General features: G+C 39.0%; 1 non-coding gene and 1 pseudogene across 1 annotated transcript; both read left to right on the top strand.

The window, feature by feature from the left end:
* LOC136319186 (glyceraldehyde-3-phosphate dehydrogenase-like) overlaps positions 1 to 24,618 on the top strand; it is a 62,059-nt pseudogene that overhangs the window by 20,292 nt on the left and 17,149 nt on the right.
* TRNAS-GCU (transfer RNA serine (anticodon GCU)) lies at positions 19,539 to 19,614 on the top strand. The gene has a single exon. It is a non-coding gene; the product is annotated as a tRNA-Ser (tRNA).

Here is a 24,618-nt window from a genome sequence, read left to right as displayed (position 1 = left end):
ATAAATTTTATGATAATTAAAACTTGAGTTTAATAATTTTATGTAATACATTTTTTTTCAAATTTCAGGCCCTAAAATTAAGGTGTGTCTTATACATGGGAGTGTCTTATACATGGGGAAATATGGTATTTTCAGCCCTGAATTTCCATGTGTGTGTTCTACCATTATGCTAAATACAACGTCTCCACCATTATTGTCTTCAGAAAAACCGAAGGGAGAGCAGAGGGGTCTCTGCTTTCAGTTTCTTTTTTCTCATCCTTTCAGTTACACCATTTTACATTTCCTTAAACTATTTTTTCATCAATTTTATCAATTAAAAATATTTTATTCTATTGCCTAACCGCCTCTAAAGATTTTTGTTTGCTTCAGTGCAAAATATGTGATATCTCTTGCTAAGATGTTTTATAATCTATCTCCACATTACCTATTTCAACTCCTCCCCAAGTCCTACCCTACATTCAAGACTATTATTTCATTCTTTTGACAACATGTTAAGCTTGGCCTCTATCCTAAGCTTCTGGTCACACAGTTCCTTTCACATAGAATATCTTTCCCTTATTTTCTAGCCAGTTTCTCTGCCTACCTTTTAAAAAGGAACTCATTTAACATAAACAGAGTCTTTCTGACCATTGCTGGCTTTATTAACATTCCCCTATCTAGACCACTCATTTTGTATATTTATATTATATTAGTTCTTCCTAGAGAACGAACAGGTAGTACTCCTTACATCTTTCCTCTTAGCACTGAGCAAAGTAGGCATTTTATAAATACTTACAGAAGATGAACCAATGAGCCAATGTACAGGTTTGATTTTACATGGAGTAAAGAACTATGAAGGAGTTAGAGCTGGATTTTAGCTTAGTCTGGCCTGCATGATTCCTGTTAAACCCTAAATGACTTACTAAATGCTAATGTTAACTGCAAATCCTTAAACATATTGTAAAAGCCAATCAAATGTGTAATTACTTCACAGGGGAAAAAAAGTGAGAATAAAAACATCACTGATGTACCAGTTCCAAGTTAACATGTTTGAAAAAAAAACACCTAACTTTGGCTTATATATACCAGGGCAGTATTTCCTGATATTTTACATAGAAAGGAGAAAGGAAATATATATATATAACAATTTCATGTGACCAAAATAAAAGTCCTGGGAGGACACCAGATAAATAAATGATATTTGTTAAATGAATTTTCATGCCAAAAATTTAAGTCTACTGTATATGGACAATAATTTCTAGTCAAGTCATCGTGGTGTATAAGTATGAAAACTGAAATAAAGTGATATACATAAAATATAAACTACTTTAAAATCTCAGTTATTTGAGGCCTTGGCCGGTTGGCTCAGTGGTAGAGCATCAGCTCAGTGTATGGAAGTCCTGGGTTCAATTTCTGATCAGGGCACACAAGAAAGAGACCATCTGCTTCTCCACACCTCCCCCTCCCCCTCTCCCTTCTCTCTCTCTCTCTCTCTCTCTCTCTCTCTCTCTCTCTTTCTCTTTCTTTCCCACAGCCATGGTTCAATTGATTCAAGCATATTGGTCCCAGGTGCTGAGGATGGCTCCATGGAGCCTCTGCCTCAGGTGCTAAAAATAGCTCAGTTTCAAGCATGGCCCCAGATGGGCAGGGCATTGGCCTCAGACGGGGGTTGCCAGATAGATACTGGTGGGGACACATGCGGGAGTCTGTCTCTCTATCTCCCCTTCTCTCACTTGGAAAAAGAAAAAGAAAAAAGTCTCAGTTATTTGAGAAATATATAATTGACAAAATAGTGCTTAATAAAAAAATAGCTGTACTTGCTATGTGCAAGACCCTGTACATTCTCATTTAATCTTCTCAACAAATCTATAAATCAGTTTATAAATTAGATGTCATTACAGTAAGTCCTCAAGTTACAAACATCCACCTTACATACAACTCATATTTATAAATGGAGCACCGTAAGGGCTATTGTTAATAAACTGCAGTTGGACAACAATGAAAACGATATCACTGAGTTACTCAACTCCCATGGTAAAAACCTAACCATCAAAGACCTTATGGAACTAGAGCAGCAGATGGTAGTATTTAGGGAAGAAAATAGGAATCTAGAAACCCCAAACCCAAAAATGTTTCCACAGAAGAGTTAGCTGATACTTTTTGTCTCATTGAAGCAGGAATGACAAAGTTAGAGGAGCAAGATCCTGATACAGAGAGGTTCGCCAGTTACCAAAGGCTTGAGATGCTACAGGGCCATTTATGATGAGAAAAAGAAAAGCTCTGAACAAATCTCTCTTGATGTCTACTTCAAGAAACTGACTCTAGCCTGACTAGGTGGTGGCACAGTGGATACACAGTTGGCCTGGGATGCTGAGGACCCAGGTTCAAAACCTTGAGGTCGCCAGTTTGAGTGCAGGCTCACCAGCTTGAGTACGGGGTCACTGGCTTGAGTGTGAGATCATAGACATGACCCCATGGTCACTGGCTTGAATTCCAAGGTCGCTGAGCAAGAGGCCACTGGCTCAGTTGGAGCCCCCCTTCGTAACCTCCATCAAGGCACATATGAGAAAGCAATCAATGAATAGCTAAGGTGCCACAACTATGAGTTGATGCTTCTCATCTCTCTGTTTGTCTGTCTGTCCCTGTCTGTCCCTCCCCCAAACTGCTAAAAAAGAAAGAAAGAAAAGGAAACTTAGTAGAGAAGCAGAACCAGACCCTGACTAACACCACCCACCCTCTCCAATCAGTCCATCCTCTGCATCATCTCAGGTTGTTTAAGGTTGTATTTAAAAACATTTAAGTATTTATATGCACAGAAAGGTAAAAATAAATACTATGTTAAGACACTCATTTAAGTTGCATCTAATAGGTAAATGTACCTGTTCCAACTTACATACAGATTCAGCTTAAGAACAAACCTACAGGCTGCAGGATTGGGGTTTGTCTTACCCCTCTGTAGTTGCTGGCCAATAAACCCCCCAAAAATAAAAAAAATAAAATAAAAAAAAAGAACAAACCTACCTCGTTCTTAACCCCGGGACTGCCTGTATTTCCATTTTACATCTGAGGAAACTAAAGCCAGACAGCGAAGTAACTTGTCTGGAGTCATCCAGCCAGTAGGGGCCAGAGCAAGATAAGGGTCCAGCAGTCCAACTGCACTTGGAGAGCAACCCTGTCTCCCAGTTTCATTTTGTCTGGGCAGGTAGTACATGAAGATGTGGTGACGTGTGCTTGAAGATGAATTCTTGCTAACACAAAAGAACAGAAGATCCTGTACATTTTTCAGTTTTAAATTGTCAAGACCAGTGGTAGTCAACCTGGTCCCTACCGCCCACTAGTGGGTGTTCCAGCTTTTATGGTGGGCGGTAGCGGAGCAACCAAAGTATAAATAAAAAGATAGATTTAACTATACTAAGTTGTTTCATAAAGATTTATCTTGCCAAACTTAGCGAAAATCCAACATAAAGTACTTGGTAAGTAATTATTATTATATGCTTTAACTTGCTGTAACTCTGCTTTATAAATTTTATAAAGTAAAGTTACTTCCCTACTTTATAAATCACCATTACTGTGGAACCTGTGGGCGGTTAGAAAATTTTACTACTAACAGAGATACAAAAGTGGGCGGTAGGTATAAAAAGGTTGACTACTCCTGGTCTAGACTGTTTTAACATCCACTATATTGTTCATTTCAGCATTACTACTACCTTATTCAACAGATCTAACAGACTTCCAACTGCTTTGCCAGTTTATGAAGAACTGGGTTAAGGAATAGAAAGCATCCCTACTGATACTTTAATCCCTGCTGATGTGAGAGAAAAATAGCAGACATAAAAAGAAGAAAAACAAAATCTTGGAAAGGTCTGTTTTCCCTGATCAAGTGTAATAATACAATGAGCTTCTTCAAGCCAAGAGCCTGAAAAGAAAATTTCTAGTATCCTAAGAACGATATTTGATGGTGAGTTGTTGTATAAAGCTGACAGAAATGGACTCTTACATACTTTAGAGTGTGAACTGAGGGGATTAACTTATTTGTGAATTTATATCTTCATCTGTCTAGTAAAGAGACATCATTTATTGCTTAATGTACTTGAATATTTGTTTGCATTTGCCTTAATTTCTAAATAATTTAAAGTAATTACATGATCTATAAATATTCCTATATATCTAAATGATGATTTAATGACTCGATGGTGAATTTTTATTGTCTTTTATTCCTCTACTATTTTAATTTTGAAAAATTGCAAAGCTCTAAGAAATTTAAAAGAATAGTTCGGTAAACACCATACATTCTTCCCCCTGATTCAGTTACTAATGTCACATACACAGACATACACATTTTGACAAGCCATTTGAAAGTAAGTTATAGATATCATGACAGCTCACCACTGATTACATGCCACACATCTCTTAAGAATAAGAACATTCTCTTACACAAACACATCATTGTCATACCCAAGACATTTAACAATGGAATAATTTTGTTTAATATACAGAATATTATATTTGTATAATATTCAAAATCTCTGATTATCCGCAGATGTTTTTTACTAGCTGTGAGGGTTTTTTTAATTATCTTTTTTACAATTAGTATTGACTATTTGACTTTATTTGAGAGAGAGAGAGAAAGGAAATACAGTAAGAGAGGAAGAGAAAGAAACATCAATTTGTTTTTCCATTTATTCTATTCATTGGTTGATTCTTGTATTTATACATGCCCTGACCTAATGTGCAACTTTGGCTTATGGGGACGTTACTCTAACCAACTGAGCAACCCCACCAGGGCCGTCTAGCTGTGTTTTTTAAATCCAAGATTCAATCAAGGAATCACACATTTCATTTATTTGAGAATTAGTCCTCTTTAACTTAGTACACTGCCTTTTGTTTGTTTTTTTATGACACTGACATTTTTTGAAGAGTCCAGGAATTAGAAAACTTTCTACAATCTGTACTTGTCTGATTGTTTTCTTGTTATAATTTTTTTATATTCAATGTGCTATAATCTCTTACTGTCCATTCTTTTTTATGTCCATATTGTCTCAAATTTAGTCTGCATCAAGTATGGTGCCTGTGTTCTTTGTCCCCATCACTCTTCCAGCTCTTCCTTGCCTTCTTCTGACCCACAATGCGTTTCAGGTTTATCTTACACTCTCTCACTGTAAGTCCTGGAATCAGGCAGTGCTCCAAAGAGCCCTGGTTCCTTTTAGTGGGAAAGGCATTTAGAAACTGATAGCTCACTGCTTGTAAGGTGTCAGTCACTGCATCTGGGCCCTTTTAGTGGACGCAGCTAGAAAACAGAATCTATTAAAATCATAACTTCATTAAAATAGATGATCCATGGGGAGTTTATTATGATGCATGGTTTGAATATGGACTCTATTTTTTCCTTTTTCAAGATTAATCAATTGTTCCAACATCACTTATTCAAAAGTCAATCTTTTCTGCAGCAATTTAATATACAGTTTTATTATTCACTTCTTTTCTCTATTTACTTGCATCTAATTTCTGTACACATTTAGGTCTGTTTCTGAACTTTTTATCTTTCCATTGGTCTATTCATTTATGTCTCCGTTTCATACTTTTTTGTATTTTGTGACAGAGACAGAGAGAGGGACAGACAGGGACAGACAGGAAGGGAGAGAGATGAGAAGCATCAATTCTTCATTGCAGCTCCTTAGTTGTTCATTGATTGCTTTCTCATATGTGCCATGACTGGGGGCTACAGCAGAGTGAGTGACCCCTTGCTCAAGTCACTGACCTTGGGCTCAAGCCAGCAACCATGGGGTCATATGTATGATCCCACACTCAAGCCAGATGAGCCCACGCTCAACCGGTGACCTCACGGTTTCACACCTGGGTTCTCTGCATCCCAGTTCAACGATCTATCCATTGCACCACCGCCTGGTCAGGCTTGGTTTCATGCTTTTTAAAACAATTTTATTTTATTGTGATAAAATAACACTTAGCACAAGATCTACCCTCTTAACTTTTTAAGTGTACATTATTGACTATAAGTACAATGTTATAAATCATATCTTTAGAACTTATTCATCTGGCTTAATTAAAAGTTAATCCTAGTTCATTAGTAACTGCCTAGTTCCTCACATCCTGTGCCCCTGGCAACCACTATTCCATGCTTTGATTCTATGAATTTGACTGTTTTAGGTGTCTCACACAGTATTTGAAATCATGTGGCATTTGTCCTTCTGTGACTTTATTTCATTTAGCATGATGTCTCAAAGACGATATATGTCACCCATATATTGTCACATATTATAAAATTTTCTTCATTTTTAAGGCTGAATGGTATCTCATTATATTTATATACTACCTTCTCTTTACCCATTTATCTGTCCTGGACATTTATGTTGTTTCTACATCTTGGCTATTATGAATACTGGTGCAATAAATATAAGAATGCTAAAGTCTTTTCAAGATCTTGATTTTAATTCTTTTGGATAAATGTTCAGAAGAATGCTGCACCATATGGTAATACCATTCTTAACTTTTTGAGGAACTTCATACTGTCTTTCCGCAGCAGCTGCACCACTTTGCATTCTCACTAACAATGTATAAGGGTTCCAATTTTCCACATTCTCAACCAACATTATCTCTTTGGTTATAGCTATTCTGATAGATGTGAGGTATCAGTATCATAATCTTTTAATGATAGAAGCTTCAGAATATGTTTTAACACACAATTTAATAATTCTCTTCAGACAGCTCTTTTTTTTTCATATTTTTAGTGAGAAGAGAGGCAAAGCACCCAAACCAGGATCCACCCAGCATGCCCACTAGGGGATGATGCTCTGCCCATCTGGGGCCCTTGCTCTGTTGCAACCAGAGACATTCTTTAGCACTTGAGGCAGAGGCCACAGAGCCATCTTCAGCACCTGGGGCCAACTTGCTCCAATCAAGCCATGGCTACGGGAGGGGAAGAGAAGAGAGAAAGAAGTGAGAAGGGGAGGGGTAGAGAAGCAGATGGGCACTTCTCCTGTGTGCCCTGACAGGAAATCAAACCCAGGACATTCACATGCCAGGTTGACGCTCTACTACTGAGCCAACTGGTCAGGGCCTATAGCTCTTGTTTTTTAGGATATTTGGTGCATATTTACTTTTTCCACATAAACATTTTTACATTTTATTTTTAAATAATTTTTAAATTTATATAAAAATTGCTGAAATCATACAATTTCCTCTATACACCTCATTCATAACAAAGATTAGGTGTGCCTCGCTGTGTCAAACCTTTAACACATTTTAGTGGCTCTAAGCTGTAAGAGTTCTGAATGACAGCTTATTCAAATTGTAATAAAGTGATCAGATCAAAACTCAGAGTCCTCAGGGATTTTTATCTGATTCTTAGGTAAATCTAAAGAATTAAAAATTGAGACTATGTTATATCAATATAAAAGACAATATTTAATCATTTAGTCAGGCCACTTTAACAGAAAAAATTATATACATTTTTGCACATTACTTTTCAAACATGTACCACATGCTCCCATATATATAATTTTTTTGATAGAGACAGAGAGTCAGAGAGAGGGACAGATAGGGACAGACAGACAGACAGGAAGGGAGAGAGACGGGAAGCATCAATTTTTCGTTGTGGCACTTTAGTTGTTCATTGATTGCTTTCTCACATGTGCCTTGTCCAGGGGGCTACAGCAGACCGAGTGATCCCTTGCTCAAGCCAGTGACCCTGGGTCCAAGCTGGTGAGCCTTGCTCAAACCAGATGAACCCAAGCTCAAGCTGGCGACCTCAGGGTCTCAAACCTGGGTCTTCCACATCCCAGTCCAATGCTCTATCCACTGCACCACTGTCTGGTCAGGCTCCTATATTTTTTAATGAAACATAATGTACCTTTTAATTTGAATTGTTATTAATTATGTCGAGTTTCTCCAAGTTCATGTGTAACCTACATAATTATGTCAATATTTATTTATTACCTGTCACTGGACACTAAATTTTGTTCCATTCTGTTTACCCCACAATACCTCCAGCAAAGGTAACTATTATTCTAAATTTGTTACTGTCATCCCCATACATTTCTTCTTCATCCTTTTTTTAAATTTTTTTGCTACAAGTATAGAAATGTATGTATTGCTAACCAGTATTCAGTGTTGTTTTGCATGTTTTTAAACTTTATAGAACTGGTATCACATATGTACTATTTCTCTATGACTTGAACTTTTCATTCAAAATTATGTAGTAAGAGCACATGGGTGCATATATTGCTCTAATTCCTTCATTTTCACTGCAAAACACCATTCTATTATTTGATTACACCATAATTTGTTTATATATTCTTCTTTTGTTGGGCATTTAGATTGTTTATAATTTTTACTTTTACAAAAGCTATTATCATTCTTTAAATGCATCCTTGTGTGCCTGTGTGGAAGCTTCAAGTATAAATGTAGAAATAGATTGCTGATTCATAATATCTTAAAGCTGTCTAGTTGTTCCTAATTGTTCAAAGTAGCTGTTCCATTTTATTTTTCTATCATAGGTCTGGTATTTTAATAATAGGTGCCATGGTCTAAATGTTTGTGGCCCCTCAAATTTCCTTTATTGAAATCTAATCCCCAAAGATGATTATATTAATAGGCGGGGCCTTTGAGCAGTACTTAAAAAGCGAGAGTGAAGGCCTCCTGAATGAAAGTAGTGCCTTATTTAAAAAGACTCCAGTGAGATCCCTAGTTCTTCCTATCACATTGGGATATAAGAAGACTGTGACCTGGAAGAGGGCTGTCTCCTGACCATCTAGCGTCTTGACCTTGAACTTCCCGGCCTCCAGAGCTGTAAGCAATACATTTCTCCTGTTTATAAGTCATCCGGTCTGTGGCATTTTGTTGTAGTAGCCCAAACTGACTAATACACTAGGTATCCTCTGACTTGTGATATTTGCCTATCTGACAGAGAGTCCATTTTGGTTTTACATTGTAACCTACTAAACCAGCGGTTCTCAACCTGTGGGTCGCGACCCCTGTGGGGGTCATACGACCAAAACATAGGGGTCGCCTAAAGTTTCTGGTATCTCTATAGCAGTGGTTCCCAAAGTGCTGTCGCTGGACCAGCCCCATCAGAATCTCCCCGGAATTTGTTAGATATGCAAATTCCTAGCCCCGCCCAAGACCTACCAAATCAGAAATTTGCAGGACAGATTCCCGCCATCTGAATTATAAAAGCCTCCCAGATACTCTGATGAGAACCACTGATCTGGGGGATCTGAAGGCTGAGGAGTAATGAGAGGGGGCAAGAAACATTGTGTGGGGCAGAGAGGGAAATCAGACAAGAACAGCACACACTGAAATGAGCGAGAGGAGTTAGAGACATATGAGCATTTTATTAAAGGATTATTGTGTTGCTGATAACACCCTCTATATGGCTGTGGGTCAAAGTAAAATAAAAAGTGCTTAGCTAAAGGGGTCCCTTATACTTTTCAGGTCATCAAAACTGAGAAACTGTTGAACTAGATAAACATCCAAGATGTAACCTGAGCTCTGCTGTAGAGAACAGGGCTCATGATGCATCTGGCCTACGTGCAGCTGACACCAAAAGCAGGGCCAGCGGCGACACAATGGATAGAGAGTTGGACTGGAATAGCAAAGGACCCAGGTTCGAAGCCCCAAGAGATCACCAACCTGAAAACACACTTGGATTCATTGTGTCTCCATCAGAATACAATGTCCCACCTGGCCCAAACTCTATCTATGTCTCTGTGTTTTCCTTCATCCTCCATCGCCCCCACTCAGGTCTTCACTTCCCCACACAGGTTGTGGCACTCTACAATTGAGGAATCATTATTAACCCTTTGCTGACACTCAAGTGCCTGCCCATATGAACGTTGATCTCCTTCAATGATCAGACCATAAACAGGTCCAGAACCTGAATGAGGAAGACGTTTGGAAGAACCATGAGAAGAGAAAACACTGACGGGTAGCAGAAAATGAGGGGAAATTGTTGAGAAAGACGGCATCAAGCAGCAGTGCAGCTGGAAGGCTGAGGGGAAAGGCCGAGAGCCGAGGGGAGGAGCCAAGTCTGCGGAGTGGACCTGGGGTGGGGGTGGGGGTGGGGGGCGGTAGCTGGGCCAGTAGCGCCATCTGGGCTGCTGAGGTGACCATATGCCCTGGGCATTTGGGGCCTTCCACAGATGCCTCTGTGATTAAAAGGGAACCAAAAAATAACTTTTTCATTATTATTTTTTAATTGGATACGTTTACCATTATCTGCAACCACATCCAGCTTGGCCAAGTTCTCATTTAGCGAAATCAGCACAGAGAACCAGCTGGATCTGCCCATGCAAAAAGGACTTGGTGGGTTCAGGTGTTCAGCCTCTTTGTGAGAATTACCTATTAATGAAGCGATTAAAGATAATTAGCCTTTTGGTTGGATATCCTGTCAGAATTAGGGATAAATCCTCAGAGGAGACTGATTGTAAAAGGCACAGGGGTGGATTGAATATGTCTAAAATATTCCTGGGTCTTTTATTTGGTAGTGAGGTGCTTGCTCGGCTTAGAAAAATGAAGCACTCAAGATTTTCAAAATAACCCTGTGAACAGGAAGACTGTTACTGTAGCAGATCGTTGCCATCTCTTGGAATTTAAAGTAGCATTTTCAAGGTTTATTATTTGTATTGGTTTTAATAGGATTCTCTTATGAACCAGTTTAATGAGGAGTATTCAATTATTGCTTCCTAAAAACACTGCTGTAATATTGGACTCCATGCTGTGAGGCTTCTTTCAGTAAAAATGTGTGTGATCTGAATAAAAAGTAAAGGAACTAATAAATAGCTATTCCTTGCCTTTCCTGCATCCAGCTTTCTGTCTGCCAATGTGGGTGAATGGGGGATAATATATGCAAATATTCCATCTTCCCGGTTTGGTAAAGCCACTGCATTTAAAAAGAAAATGTATTTAAATCTTAAAATCCATATGTGACTCTTATCAGATAAGGGCGTTTTCAAACTAAGACTGTCTATATTTCCTTGGACAAATCAGAAAGGATTGGGCAGAAGTTTTCTAAACCTGTGGGAAGATTAATTAGAGAGGGTGCCCCAGGCAAAGTGCAAGAACCCCAAATCAAACACGCATATTTAACATGTAAAACTCAGTCTGAAGTTTTAAACTGGATCGAGCAACTTGGAGCAAATGCCCCAGGGCACGGCGCAGAGCCTCTGCTAAAGAAATGACACTGATACCCTGAGGGAAGAACCTAAAATTATGAACCCACTTTTAACCACCAATCAAGAGAACCTTTGCAAATGCTTGATAAAAACAAACCAGCATTCCACTTGAGTTGAAAGTGTTACTCGCCTTTTATGCCTATGTAATGACAAGCTATGAAAAACTCTCAAGAGCTCATGTACATATTTCATTTTTAGTAATGATGACTGGGAACCTTCAAAACCAGTTTGGGAGGTTCTGGAATAAGGCCATCATTGACATAATGGTTGGGGCAGGGGAACAAGTTTATCCCGACCAAATCAAGACTATGGGTATCCTTCCCTAATTATCCATGTGTTAATACTCAGACTTTGAATTCTTATATAGATGGAAGAGTTTTAACCTCTTATCACCCAAATATTTGTTATTTTGTACTAGACAATTTCATATATAGTGTGATGTGCACCTCATAAAAAAATTTCATTCACTTCCATGGAGGCCCTCCTTTGGAATTTGAGTCTTAGACGGTTTTTAGCTTTATCCTATGGGAGAATGACATGAAACAGAAATTACAGAACAAATAACACGTTCTTTAAACAAAGACTAAACCAGGATTATGTCTGCAGTAGGTCTATTGATGTGGATAAATTAGTCTCAGCTCTGCAAAGGCTAAGTGCCACGCATCAGCCAGCATTCAGAAATAGTTTGTGGGGAGTGAAGAGAGGGAGTGAGGCAGCCTGACACCGTCCTGTCCCTCCTCCACCCACTGGCCTTTCATTTTTAATAGTTGTCATTTTCTCAATCTTAGGTGAAGTGCTGTACCAATGCCACCTTGAGACAAGTCTCTAGTCTCCTCACCTCTTTCCAACTAGATTGCCACCCTATTTTTTTATCTTTTTTTTTTTTTTTGTATTTTTCTGAAGTGAAAAGCGGGGAGGCAGACAGACAGACTCCCGCATGTGCCTGACAAGGATCCATCTGGCATGCACACTAGGGGTTGATGATCTGTCCATCTAGGGCATTGCTCTGTTGCACCCAGAACCAAAATTCTAGTGCCTGAGGCAGAGGCTATGGAGCCATCCTCAGCACCCAGGCCAACTTTGCTCCAATGGAGCCTTGGGTGTGGAAGGGGAAGAGAGAAATAGAGAGAAGGAGAGGGGGAAGGTTAGAGAAGCAGATGGGCACTTCTCCTGTGTGCCCGGCCAGAAATCAAACCCAGAACTTTCACACACTGGGCCGATGCTCTACCACTGAGCCAACCAGCCAGGGCCTGCCACATTTTTTCTACATTTAATTTCTGGCACCAGTATCAAAAAATGGTAAGTACTGCCTGACCAAGCAGTGGCGCAGTGGATAGAGCGTTGGACTGGGATGCGGAGGACCCAGGTTTGAGACCCCTGAGGTTGCCAGCTTAAGCATGGGCTCATCTGGTTTGAGCAAAAACTCACCAGCTTAAACCTAAGGTCACTGGCTTGAGCAAGGAGTTACTCAATCTGCTGTAGCCCCATGGTCAAGGCACATATGAGAAAGCAATCAATGAACAACTAAGATGTTGCAACAAAAAACTGATGATTGATGCTTCTCATCTCTCTCTGTTCCTGTTTGTCCCTATCTATTCCCTCTCTCTGATTCTCTCTGTCTCTGTATAAAAAAAAAAAGGTAAATACTTTTGGTCTCCCCCCACTATTATTACTGTTATTATGATTATTATTGTAATTTTTCCCAGGTGAGGTTAAGGAATCACAGGACTTCCTGTCTCAGTTTTCTCCCGCCTACTGAGTTGGAGAATACCACCTCATTATGCCAAGTATTTGTTCATCACCAAGGGGATGCATTGGTATGGGAATATTTAAATTAAAATATTTTTCATAACAGCCTGATGAGTTGGTTAATATGATTATACTACTTAATTGAAGGAGGAAAAAATCTGAGGCAAAGTGATATCATATACTTCCCTGAACTTACCTCAAGTTAGAATTTATATGCCCTGACTTTCTCACTAGTAGTCAAGCCTATTAAAAACAAAAACCCACCGCCACCCAAAGAGGTATTTATCCCAGGGTAAGACACATTGACATAAATAAACTTACCTTTTTAGTGCACCAGAACTCATTCATCAGCTATTAGACAATTTCATTGCTATCGAAAACTTGAACAGTGAGTGAAATGCCCCATTGTCAACAATGTGGCCCAATTACTCAGCAGGAAAGAGGTACCAAGCCCAAAGTCTGTGAAATTTTCAAATATGAACAAAGCTTATCCCTACCTTTAAAGACTCCAATACGGTCGCGTATTTTTGTTTTTCCCATCACTGGAGTAATTTCAGCTAATTACCCACTGGACCTGTCAAAACCTGATACTTACACCCTTTCAGGTACTAGGTTAAGAGACTCCTATAATCCATTCCTCCACCTCTGGGACACAGATCTTTATCAAATTTGAATTCCTGAGCTAATCTTTTTCTTTACCCACTTGGTCCAGCTACGATAGGAACAACGGGCCAACCTCATGAAACTCATTAGTTTGCCAAAAAATGTTTAGACTTTCCATATATAGCCGCCTAGATCCTTGCTTCTTATAAGCAGTGATTAGGAGCATCCAACAGTAATACTTTTAATATCTCTATTGCCAGATCAAGCCATGAATGAATTATCATTGATGTCTTTACTCCTAGAAACAGCTATTGATGTCTTCAAAACTAATCAGATTCAAGAACCAAATCTGGAAACGCCAGAACCAATTCAGAAAACTCATCCTTAAAATTCTGTTTCTCCAGAACCACTCTTGGGACTAAAATCTGTATTAGACATCATTCTTTAGAGAAACAGATAGGTAGATAGACAGACAGATTTATTATTAGAAATTGGCACACATGATTATGTAAGCTGACAAGTCCCAAGATCAGAAGTCAGCAAGCTGGCAACCCAGGAAAGCCAACGGTTTAATTCCAATCCAAGGCTGAAGGCAGGAAAAGACCAACATCCTAGCTCCAAGACTAGCAGGCAGTACATTCTCATACTCTGAGTTTGCCAATTTTATCATCTCTGTGTTCTGTTCTCTGAAGACCAGCACAGTGGAAAGTCCCCAAATGTTAATATCACAAAAAAAAGTTTTAGATAGAATTAAAATCAAGTTAAGCAATAATTTTTTGAGTGCCAAATGTATAATATACAATGTTAGGAGCCCACGCTTCTGCTCTGGTCCTATAACAATGTTACTTTCAACCTGAGACTTTATATCATCTATGTCCAACTATGAATCCACTCAAATAATAGCAGGATGTGCCTCTTCCAAGAAATCTGTGCCAGTCCAGTTTATGCTACATGTATCTTTCCTTACTTCATGTTATCTGATGAGTGATTCTCTTCCTCACCATTCTAGAAGTTCCTTGAGTGCCTTACTCAATTTTAATCACCTTTAAATTTCCAATATCCTAGAGATTGACACAAAGTAAATGCAAAATTAAATAGCTTCACAATTCTTATGTATACAAAGCATGTGTGTATATACAGTCATGCTCCACATAACTACATGTCAGTAAACAACAAAACACATTATAATAGTGGTCCATAAGATTATATTGAACTATAAGCAAAAAGTTTGCTATGTTGAAATAAAAGTCTGGTCCTAAGATGTTGAACATACTGCTCGCTATGAGTGGCTTAAATAGTTGAGGCTCCCCTGCCCCGTTCCCTGGGGCTGGGAGAGGCTGGAGGAGAGGGCAGCCCTCCACTCACCCCCTTGCACACATGCACACACACTGTGCGCACGGGCTCTCTTCCTTTCCCTCAGTTTCTCTTTATTGCTCCCATCCATTCCCATCCCATCCCTCCTTCCTCTTCCTTCCTTCTGTCCTTCCCTCCTTTTCTCCTTCCCTCCATCTCTCCTCTCTCTCCCTCTCTCTCCTGCCCTCCTCCCTTTTATATATTTCTCTTCTCAAGTTTTCTCTCTGGTTCTGTTTCCATCTCTCTTCTCCCTATCTCTCCACGTCTCTTCCTTCCCTCTTTCTCTTCCTCCCTCCCTCCTCCTCATTTCTACTCTCCCTCCCTCAGTGCCTCACCCACACATGCACACACACGTCATCTTTTACACTGGCTGTATTTTTTACATACCTTTTCTATGTTTAGATATGTTTAGATACACAAATACTTATCATTGTGCTACAACTGCCTGCAGTATTCAGTACAGTAACATGCTATACAGGTTTGTGGTCTAGGACAGTGGTCCCCAACCTTTTTTGGGCCACGGACCGGTTTAATGTCAGAAAATATTTTCACGGACCGGCCTTTAGGGTGGGACGGATAAATGTATCACGTGACCAAGACAAGCGTCAAGAGTGAGTCTTAGACAGATGTAACAGAGGGAATCTGGTCATTTTTTAAAAATAAAACATCGTTCAGACTTAACTATAAATAAAACATAAATAATGTAAGTTATTTATTCTTTCTCTGCGGACCAGTACCAAATGGCCCACAGACTGGTACCAGTCCATAGCCTGCGGGTTGGGGACCACTGGTCTAGGAGCAATAGGCTGGACAATATGGCCTAGGTGTGTAGTAGGCTATACCACCTAGGTTTGTACAGTGCACTCGAGGATGTTTGCACATTGAATAAATCACCAACTGATGCATTTCTGAGAACATATCCCCGTCATTAAGTGATACACATACACATATACCTATATGTCACTAAAATAGTTTTTTACTTGCGTTACTTAATATCTGTCTTATGTTTTACAGACATGCCTTCTATGTAATATTAGATTATACACTGCCTCATAATTGGCTCTCTAGTTATTTTTATTCTCAGTTTTTCAGGAGCTAATTAGTCAAGGGTTGTAACCCAAGAATTCAATACTTATCCAAGTGGTCTTTCCCTGATGGTGATCAAATACAAGGTCTCTAAAAAGATATACCCTTATATTCTTGATGAAAAAATTATTTGAAGACAGAGAAAAGAAATATAATTAATAGATCAAGAACAAGAAAGTCGACACAAAAGAATAGGCAGAGAACATGCAGACCAATTAAAATAAGATATCTAAATAATTGTAACTGGTTATAAAACTGGAGGCAAATGTCAAAAAAAGTTTCTTAGTGGAAAAAAGTCTTGGTAATAATAGAGATCTAAATCCCAAGATATTATTAACCAAGGCTGAGAGGTAATGAGGGAAAAATAGAAATCCTCTTAAACAAAGCAGTTTCAGAATAAACCATTTTATTCTTGATTTTGACAAATACAGGGAATATTAATGATACTTTATAAAAACATAGAAGTAATCACATATAAAATGAAAAGCAAGACATATAACTTTAAAACATTGAAGAAGATTAGTTTATTTATTCATTTGTCAGATATCTTTTGAGCAACCATTGTTTGCTAGCACTGCCTGATTTGTGGGTTCACAGTAGGACTTTGCAATCTCTTGCAGGTGGTAGATAATGTCTTTTAAATTGGGTCTAAAAATGACTTAGAAAAATATGCTATTTATAAGAAATAGTCATAAAACAGCCTGACCAGGCGGTGGCGCAGTGGATAGAGCTTTGGACTGGGATGCGGAGGACCCAGGTTCAAGACTCCAAGGTTGCCAGCTTGAGCACGGGCTCATCTGGTTTGAGCAAGGCTCACCAGCTTGAGTCCAAGGTCGCTGGCTTGAGGAAAGGGTCTCTGGCTCAGCTGTAGTCCCCTGGTCAAGGCACTTATGAGAAATCAATCAATGAACAACTGAGGAACTGCAACAAAGAATTGATGTTTCTTATCTCTCTCCCTTCCTGTCTGTCTGTCCCTATCTGTCCCTCTCTCTGTCTCTCTCTATCTCTGTCACACACACACACACACACACACACGAGAAATAGTCATAAAACAAAACAAAAAGACTAAAAGGTTAAAGGTTAAAAGTGAAGACCTGCTAGATCCTAAGGAGGATCCTGCAGCCCTTTGCACACGCACTGGGTTACAGACTTCTTTGAAGCCCTGACCATATTCAACCTCACCTTGAGCATTTCTTTCAATTAGTCATAATACTCTACACAGTGGCTCAAGGGTACGGCACATCCCTGAGAAGTACATTTTTATTTGCCATAGGGACTGGAGGCCATCCTTGACATTAATGGATGGAGCTAGCGTGGTAAATAAATTTCCTACATTTCACACTATTTTAAAATATTTTACCAAACATTCGTATAAGTAAAACAATTTTTTCAGGTTTATTATTACCTGATCCTAATTATATTTTATCTATGAAAACAAATTCTGTTCTATAGGATTTTAATATAAACAACTTCTGTCAATCAAGGAAGTGGTATCTTATTTTGTTCAAAATTTTATCAATGTTGTTCACCATGTGGGAGTATATCTTCAATTGCAACTCAACTTATAGAACTGAGCTGCCAAGTAATACTCCTGAATCAGTCTGCCTTTTTATGGAGATATGACAAATATCTGACAATTTATTATACCTCGTAGGATATGTATAGCTGACAGTTCAGACATTAAAAACCTTATTGATTTATAAGATATTTATTCCTTTTTTTGTATTCTAATTGGGGCATTATAATTTTTAAAACTATGTATATATTATATGTGCACTTCATTTCAGCATAATGAAAGGGGTACAGCAAAATTATATTATGAAAGGGCTCCATGTTGGCTTCTATTAAGTTATTACAACATACTAAGCCTTTTCCCAACTCAGACTTTTTATACAGGTGAAGTTCACTGCCCTCCTCCTTTCTGAAATCCTAAAACCCCTACTATTCTATCCAGAGGTTGACTCCTTTTCCTTCTTTCCAAAGCCTTCTCTGAAATGTCTGAAATGTCATGGCTGAAATTTCACCTCTACAGAGAGGCCTTCCCTAACTGACCTAGCAGCTGGGTTTCCTGTGATATCTTTCATTTTTTCATGTCTTCTTCTTGTTCCTTACTCTCAGAGATCCTATTATCTATCTAAGGCCAGTGGCCACCACCATCATGGCCATACAGGTTCTCATTGGATTCAGACAGATGGTAAAGAAACAGTAAAGCCAAAAATGGTGGCCCATTTCTTTACTAGTGCCTCACACCAGCCAACAAGAAAACACACAGGGAAAACACTTCCCTTTCATTCAGGGCTCCTAAAGCCCTGACACATTCTTTAGTTCCATAACTGGGAGAATCTTCTCTGGTTCCTCCTAGAATCGAAGGCCCCCACAAGCCTTAGTAGGGCTTCCAAAACCCCTCAGCTCTGGTTCCCCATCTGCACACCTTCTCTCTCTCTGCACAAACTGCCTTCTTCTCCAGCACTCTGCATTCTCTCTGCTCTCCCTGCAAAACTTCCTGTGCCCACAAAGACCTCTCCTCCAGCAAACATTAGCAAAGCAATGGCCCCTCCCAAGCAGGAATGCAATCCACAGTTTGCAATCAACTGCCCTGCTCTGAGGGCAATCATACACGTGGCTGCCCAGTATCATTTTCTAACAATAAAAGTGAGCAAACTTCAAAAATACAGATTTTACAAACTCATTTGCCCAACAATCTACCATTGGCAATGATTGTTGTGCTGGTTTATGTGTTTAATACCCATCTCCCCCTAGTTAAAGCAAGACCAAGTCTTTTTCATTCCTGTTCACCACTATATAGACACGGCTTACTACAGGCCTAAAACATAGTTAGAGCTCAATATATATTAATTGAATGAATTAAAACTTAGAAATGAATTTTTTTAAGTCTTTGAATTTTATAGGGTGAATTGAAATACAACCCTCAATCTTGGGGGAAGGGAAAAGCATTGTAAAATAATAAATAAATATATGCAAAAATATGAATAATATGATTAATAAGGTTGCTTTTAGAGAAATACACTAAACTTTGTTATCTACAGAAGATCTTTTCTAGTAATCTTAGAGCATTTTGAAAACAGATCATGCAATAAACCACTTAGAAAATACCAGTTATTTCCAGAAAGCAAAACTAGACTACCCACATTCTATGATCACAGTATAATAAAGCTAGAAATTATTTTTTCATTCAACAAATATTCACCATGGGCCTATTATATGCCAGGTCCTTCCCTAGGCATTGAAGATACAGCAGAGAATAAGATAAGCAAGATCTTCACTTTAATTGTGTATATTTACTGATAGAGAGGGACAAACAATATACAAACAATGAGTAAAAAACAAAAAAAAAAGGTCATTTTCAGTGACTTTTAAAAACTCAACCACTTAGAAATTTAAAACACTCTCTTAAGTACATTTTACATTAAGGAGGAAAACAAAACTGCTAAGATGCTTTATGAAGTAAAACAATCAGAAAATTACAAATCAAAAATTGGGGGGATGCTGCCAAAGTTGTGCTTATAGGGCACCTCTTGGTGTTAAGTGCTTTTATTATTTAAAGAAAAAAAAGAATAGGCCCTGGCTGGTTGGCTCAGTGGTAGAGTGTCGGCCTGCTGTGTGGATGTCCTGGGTTCAATTCCCGGTCAGGGCACACAGAAGAAACAACCATCTGCTTCTCTATCCCTACCCCTCCCTTCTCTCTCTTTCTCTCTTTCTTTCTCTCCCTTGTCCTCCCACAGCCATGGCTCAAGTGGTTCGAGTGAGTTGGCCTCAAGTTCTAAGGATGGCTCCATGACCTCCACCTCAGGTGCTAAAAAAACAAAATGGCTCAGTTGCTGAGCAATGGGCAATGACCTCAGCTGGGCAGAGCATCACCCCCTAACAGGCTTTCCAGGTGGATCCCGGTCAGGGTGTATGCGGGAGGAGTTTGTCTCTCTGCCTCCCCTCTTCTCACTAAAAAAGAAAGGAAAAAGGAAAGAAGGGAGGGAGAGAAGGAAGAAGGGAAGGAGGAAGGGAGGGAGGAAGGGGTAGAGGGAGGGAGGGAAGGAGGGAGAGAGGGAGGAAGGAAAGAAGGAAGGAAGAAAGGAGGGAAGGAAGGAAGGAAGGAAGGAAGGAAGGAAGGAAGGAAGGAAGGAAGGAAGGAAGGAAGGAAAGAAGAAAGGAAAAGGAAAGGAAGGAAAGAAAAAAAGGAAGAAAAGAAAGAATAGAAAAAAGTACTAAGAATTTGACTCAAGCCAATAGAGAATATAGATAAATTAAACAAAAATAAAGTGGGGAGATAAAAATAAATACAAAAATTAAAGAATTAAAAAACATAGAAAACAGTATTCTAACATGTCCCTGTAATTATAAGTTTACTCAAAGTTAAATTAAGTGAATTTGGAATATTGTCACAAAAATTTCAATAAAGTATTAGTTTATGCACATAATATGAAATAATATTAATATCTACTAAGTTAAAAATTATGCAAGTTTTGCCTGACCAGGTGGTGGTGCAGTAGATAGAGCATTGGACTGGGATGCGGAAGGACCCAGGTTCGAGACCCCGAGGTTGCCAGCGTGAGCTCATCTGCTTTGAGCAAAGCTCACCAGCTTGGACCCAAGGTTACTGGCTCCAGCAAGGGGTTAATTGGTCTGCTGTAGTCCCCCGGTCGAGGCACATATGAGAAAGCAATCAATGAACAACTAAGGTGTTGCAACAAAAAACTAATGATTGATGCTTCTCATCTCTCTCCATTCCTGTCTGTCTGTCTCTATCCTTCTATCTGACTCTCTCGCTGTCTCTGTAAAAAAAAAAAAAAAATGCAAGTTTTAATTATGGGGGTGGGAAATAGCTTCATCCCTTTAAAAATGATAGCCTTATATTTACAGATGTATGCATATTATAGATAAGAAAATATTGGAAAAAAGACTCATATGAATAAAAAGTGGTTCTCTCTGAGTAGCAGAACTGTACGGGATTACTATATTTGCCTTTGTGCTTTCGATTTTTTTCACGTTCTTCATAATATATGTGGACTACTTTTTTAAATTTAAAAAAAATTGAAACATAACTAATTTTTTATCTTCAAGTAACCTAGGGGATACTTCCTTTCATTCTCTTCTCTGTAGGCTCTGATTTGGTTCTACCTGCATAAGGCAGAGGTTATGAAGTCCCAATCATCTTGCTACAGTAGCATCATACACCAGGGTAAAGATACAGGCTTCAGGGCCACACTGCCTGGCTTTCAATGCTGGCTCTGCCTTATCTCTGGACTACTCCAAGCCTTCGTTTCTAGTTTCTTCATCTGTAAAATTAGAGTAACAGTGGTTCCAACCTCATGGGATTCTTATGAAGATGAACCCATCTCATAAAGTTATGAGTATTAATTGAAGTAATATCTAAACTATCTGAAATAGTTCCTGGTTCACAGCATGGACTGTGTAAGAGTAATGTGATTATTAGAAGAGAGGCTGGGAAACGTGGTCTTCAGCTGGTTGACCATGGGCCCCACAACAGGGACCTTATATTTTTTTAAGTTTTTTTTTTTTAATTTTTCTATTAATTTGGGGAGTTGGGGAGAGAAAGGGGCAAGAAAGAAGAGAAAGAGAGAGAGAATCATCACCTCATTTTTCCACTTAGTTCCATTAAGTTGTATGCTCATTGACTGCTTCTGGTCTGTGCCCTGACTGGAGATTGAACCCAAGACCATGGAGTAGCAAGTACCATAGAGTACCACTCTATCCACTGAGCCACCAAGCCAGGGCCAGAGACTTCATATTTTAAGGGAGGAAGGATATTGGTGCTTTGATAGCAGTCTTGATCTCAAGCTATAAACCATGGAACATGTTGCTAGATAATCCAGAATTGTTGTTACGGGGATTGGGGATTTTCTCCTCAAATTGATTAATCTAGAACTGATATTAAAATCTCATTCCCATATTACACATACAGGAATTGACTCTTAAAGATGTTAAATAATTTACCACAAATCCTGTAGCCAGTAAACAGGAGCTGTGGTATTTGAACCCTCCTCTTTCTGACTCTAGTGGTAATGAGAGAAGACATACTCTAGAGGAGACCTGGTATCAGTAATAGGCATCAATATTGGCTGACGCCGTAGTCTGAAGAAGGTCACTTCTGCTATAATTATAAGGAGGTATTCTCTACAGAGGTTTCAAGATGAAGGTACTAACAAAAATGAAAACTGGGAGAGTCTAAAAAGTATGCCCTTTCAGATGACCAAATTGGCATCTGAAACACATGTCTAAGAGATCAACCATTGGCAATGGAAGCTGAAGAATTTGTTGAGCTGTCGTAACTTGGTTTCATAATTAGATAGCTCAATAAATTTTACTTTCTAGTTGCCAGTAATAGAAACTCCGTCATCCAAAGAGCAAAGAGGACAAGATATTCTGAGGACATTGAGATGTGTCAGGGAAGCAAAGGCCTGTAGCTGGCATCCCGAAAAACTGGGACCAAACAAGGGGAAACTCATCGGAGAGCAGCACAACTCTCACCCTCTCTGCTCTCACTCTCCTCATTCATGTCTCATCTCTCCATCGCTCAGCATGTTGGCTGCACTTTCCCCCTTCTCTGAAAATCAGTGTGATTCAGAGAAGGGCCATCCCATCCTCCAATAGCAGCCTCTGTTCAGGAATTTGTATCACTGCAGGCAAGACAACTGGACAAATTAACTAACATTTCCGAAGTCCAATTCTACATTTTCAGTAAAAATATTACATTGTCTTGACTCAGTTAAAAGTTTACTTCTAGTCCAGTCTGCTATGGCCAAAGGGCCAAAGTTGTGTTCAAATGTTGTAGGTAGGTGTGGTAGTGCAGCTCTCAAGGGAAGAGGGCTGAAGGTTGGGCAGGTGCCCTCAAAATGCATCCACTGGAGTGGAGTTTTTATTAAAGACTGTAACATTAGAGGATAGGTCAACTTGTGTTCATTTTTGTGATAAAATTAGTAAGATGGGACTATTTCAAAACAAAGAAATAATAATATGCCTGCAGTTCCCTTAAAAAAAAAAAGGCTTCATTAGAAACTGCAACAGCAGGGACTAAGAAGACTGTAGAGAAAAGTGTGATGCTCGTATTGATTTTTAACATCAGCACAACTTTTCCTTCATTTGAGGAAAGCCGGCATGTAATTAAAGGAAAGGCCCTAAGACCATTTCCAAAAAGCTCAGGGTCATCCAAAAAAAGGAAAATAAATTCTGCATCTTTTTTTTCTACTCCTTGACTGTTTTTTTATTTTTTTTTTTACAAGTAATAAGCTGAGTTCAGCTAGAAAACTTTTCATAATATTCAGTGTCCAGAAATAGCAACAGAGAAGAGCTTTTCAAAATAAGAGACTTTTCATAGTTCCTGAAAGGTATTTTCTACAGAATTTGTAATCAGTTTCTGATTCTGGTGAGTATGCTAGACTGTTACCTTGACAATGACTGGGAAGTTGCGCCATATGAAAGAAGACTATTATGTCCATTGTCCACATGTGTTAGCTGAGGATTAATCAGATGATCTCTGAGGATTGAGATGTGGTCCATAACAAGGAAGAAGGTTCTGTCCTCATTATCCATGGATGATTCACTCCCTCTAAGAATTGGTAGGTTTTCTGAAATGAGATATGGCTTCCAACTTTCACCTGCATTTATGAAAGTTAGAAAAACACTTTAGTAGCTAAACTGATATGTTATCTGTGGAGGTAAGACCAGTGAATAGTGTGTAATAATGTAGAATTTTACATTAGCCAATAGTTCCTTACAAAACAAGGTGAGGAAAAGACTGATAAGCACTGGGAGTGCGCAAGCTTATTATATAGCATATTTCTAGAGCCCACCAGCAGATCTTATAATTAAGTCAAAGACATCTCTTCTATTGGACACTTTTTATAGACAACTCTCAAGATTACAAATGTCTTCTCAGCAATAAACCCAGCTGTTTCATCCATAAATCCTAACACCATCCTCAGCACAGTTATTATGGGGGGGGAGGAACAAAAGGAGGTTTACTGTTATGAGTACACAAGACACACAATTTATTCTTGTATTATTATTTATCCTTGTATTATAAATTTATCCACATAACTACTTTTCCCCACCCCTGTATTGAACAAGTGAGATGCCTAAAGTGTAACAAAAAATAACTTCTTTTTTCTGCCATGTGCCCATTTAAGCCTACTCTGAGGGGCGGGTTCTTTTCTTTTCCTGCCCCTCTAAATTCTTGGGAAAATACCATGACTTTTCACTCTCCTGTTATAAAATATATAAGGATAGTATTCTTATGTATAATAGTGTTCATATTATGTGAGTAATATGTACATTTGTATCTATACACCGATATAATAAGGATAAACTTACAGCTGTATTTAGGGAGTTCAAGTTCTCTCCTCCTCTAGCTCATCGCCTGCCCACACGTTGTCCGGCTCTGGGCTGGCAACGTGCCGTGGGCAGGGGAGATGTCATGCTCCGGTGTTCTCTCTTTCCCTACCTGGCACTTCTCCTCCCAGCCACTCACTGGACCACTTCTGCCTCCTCAGGACCTGCCACTATAACTCTGGACTGTCTGAGCTTGGCAGGCATTTAGAGCTGCTTTTCTGTCTCCTAACATTCCTTGCAGATTCTTTGAAGCCTCTTTACATCCCGTCCTCCCGAGGGCTCTCACTGCACTCCC

The sequence above is a fragment of the Saccopteryx bilineata genome, chromosome 1 (assembly GCF_036850765.1).
Source record: "Saccopteryx bilineata isolate mSacBil1 chromosome 1, mSacBil1_pri_phased_curated, whole genome shotgun sequence".
Lineage (NCBI taxonomy): Eukaryota > Metazoa > Chordata > Mammalia > Chiroptera > Emballonuridae > Saccopteryx > Saccopteryx bilineata.
This window is presented reverse-complemented; position numbering and strand designations above follow the sequence as displayed.